The 2,768-nt window shown below is 34.7% G+C and overlaps 1 long non-coding RNA gene across 1 annotated transcript; it reads left to right on the top strand.

Annotated features, from left to right (window-relative positions):
- The first annotated feature begins 435 nt into the window (after positions 1-435).
- Positions 436-877, top strand: LOC110699885. Its single transcript, XR_002507003.1, has 3 exons — positions 436-484; positions 592-676; positions 789-877. It is a non-coding gene; the product is annotated as an uncharacterized LOC110699885 (long non-coding RNA).
- The last annotated feature ends 1,891 nt before the right edge of the window (positions 878-2,768 follow it).

The raw sequence follows: 2,768 nt of genomic DNA, 5'->3' as shown, positions 1-2,768 counted from the left end.
TGTTTAGATATAGGTGTCATGTTGTCCAATCCTATCATGATTAAGGATCTAACATAATTTCATTCAGATACCTACCTTATACTAGTTCCTTTATTTCAAAAGGGATGTACGAGTGTCATAGAATATTCAGTGTTAGTCCGTTGCTATTAGAAACACATGAAAAGTTTAGGGCAAAATCTTGTGTTAAATTTCAATCATCTATATATGGTACAAAGAGACTCCCGATGCCCTAATGTAAAGCAGAAGCTACTTTTTTTTAGCAAATTGTGCTTTGCCTAGAGCCTTCTTAAAAATTTGATCGGTTATTCTATACAATTACTATTCAATATTCACCATTGATTTTTGCTAATATAATCACTGTCATTGTGTGTAGTATGCATTGGAGGTTAGCTGTTATTAGTCCTTGGAATGGACTAATGTGTTGGTTAGATCCGTCCGGGGAAGAAAACGAGATCAATGAGTTTGCTAAAAAGATCATAAATGAGTACGTGTTAGAGTAATTATCCAACATATCTGTTTTTTGTATTATATATGCTCTATTATTAATTATTCATTTCATTATTTTTGTCAAACAATGTCACAATTCTATAGGGGATTAAAAAAATTCAGCATGGTCCATCGAAAGGACATTAAGAAGATAAAAAAGGATCCATATATTGAGTGGAAGCAACCTAAGGTATGTCATTGTAGTTTATACTCTTGATATTAAAAGAATAATGTGTTATTTAAATGCTTGTGTTATAATGCCAAATTTTCATGCATTTAAAATTTGAATGTCTTTTTAACAGTGTCCTCGACAACCTCAATACTCCAAGGTTTGTGGATACTATGTTTGTCGCTATATGCTTGAGATTATACAGAAAAGGGTATTGTGGGTATGTGATAAGGTATGTTTAATCTGATTTATGCATTGCTTTTTGATGTGAATTTATGTAGATAGTTCAGAATCTTTATTTCTATAACTTGGTTTATCATTACCTTGTTGTCTATGTATTTCGAATATAGGAAAATCAAAAACTGAAAACCAAACACAGCAGAAACCACAACAAATTAGGCACACCACGAGCCTAAACTGTCAGAAAACTGAAAAACCAGAAGCAAAGAAAAAGCCTCCAACAACCCTACCAACACCAGATCACAGCACACAGTAAGCAAGCCTAAAACAGGCTGCTAACAGGACATTCTGCTGAAATAGCTACCCATACAGAGAGTAGCAGCAGACTCCATCTCTTTCATTCCCATACAGGACAATATTGTCATCAACATGTTGGAGCTCTTCAGCACTGCTACAGCAGCTACCAACATCTTCAGCCCGCCTTAAACAACCCCTTTTCTGGTTCTGTCTTCTATCCCCCCCCTTCGAATTAATCCCACCAGCATGCACACCATTAGGTTTGCCCTGCTCCCTAGTAGCTAACCCAGAAGGATGCTGAAACTTCCTGCCAGGATCATCTACTTTCTTGCTAGCACGTTGCGTGCACCGGTCTCCACCTTTTCCTAGCCATGGATTTAGTGGATGCTTCCAACCCTTTTTCTTAGGACAGAAGTTCACCATATGTCCCATGTCCATATAAAAGGAGCATGTGATAGGCTTCCACTAAAAAAATATTTTCTGTTTCACACTTTCACCATTTTCATCAAGAAATTCAATATGTTCGTACAGCTGCTGCTTTGTAGGGAAAATTTACCCCCAAATGGCTCATTTTAATCATGACATTGCATATTTTAACCCATATCATTATATTCATTTGTTTGTATGTGTTATTTTTTTTTAATATAGCATTATCTTCCATTATTATTATGAATGAGTTATGACTAGATACGGCGATTTATTGTTTATCTTGCAGTTTTTTAAAGCGGACCCCTGTACATATTCAACTGAAAATATTGACGAAATTAGAGACTTGTGGGCTAAGTATGTTCTAGAGCTTGAACAAGATGATGTTAATGAAGGAAATGAAGATTGTATAGACATTGCGCGAGTTTAGTTTGTCCATTACTTTTGGGAAAAGTATTGCGATTTTTAGAATTTTTTGTATAGTACTTTTGGAGCTTATCTTAGATTGCATGGAAATTAAATGAGTGGTTTATATTTTTGGGGAATACTGGATTTTTTTTTTTGCAGATGTTGCTGTATAGTATTTTTGGAGGTTATACTATAATTAATGGATATTTGTAAAAGTGTTTCTCAACTTTTGTTTATTATTGTATGTTTCATGAATATTATAAAATTATGGAGTAATGTATATGATGTGCATATATATAGCAGGTGAAAAATATAGGTACAAATATCCTACAGGTGCCACACAGGAACAAATACAGCTCATATACCGTACAGGAACAAATACAAATATAATTGGATTTTGGGAAAAAAAATTAAAAAAAAATTTAACAAAGAGACCTGTTATCGTTACTAACAGGTCTCTTAAATAACAACTATGAGACCTGTTGGCCATGTAACAGGTCTCTTTGCTTTCTGAAAAATATAAAATAATCACGCACAAAGAGACCTGTTGTCTAACTTCTTAGGTCTCTTCTTAATACCAAAGATACTAGTTCTATTGACCAGGTCTCTTAACCAAAGAGACCTGTGAGCTAGAGACCTCCAAAGAAGAGGTCTCTTATTCCTATTTTAACAAGTCTCTAAGGCATATTTTGTAGTAGTGATATAACATTAAGTCGAAGCATGGGTGGACGGACAATAGTTTTACTTCTTTGTTGACCGCGTTAAGTGAGATGTTGCCCGACGGGAATGAAGTTCCTAAGTC

This window comes from Chenopodium quinoa, unplaced genomic scaffold (genome assembly GCF_001683475.1).
Source record: "Chenopodium quinoa cultivar QQ74 unplaced genomic scaffold, ASM168347v1, whole genome shotgun sequence".
Lineage (NCBI taxonomy): Eukaryota > Viridiplantae > Streptophyta > Magnoliopsida > Caryophyllales > Amaranthaceae > Chenopodium > Chenopodium quinoa.
Note: the sequence above shows the minus strand (reverse complement) of the source record. Positions and strands in the feature narration are given on the sequence as shown.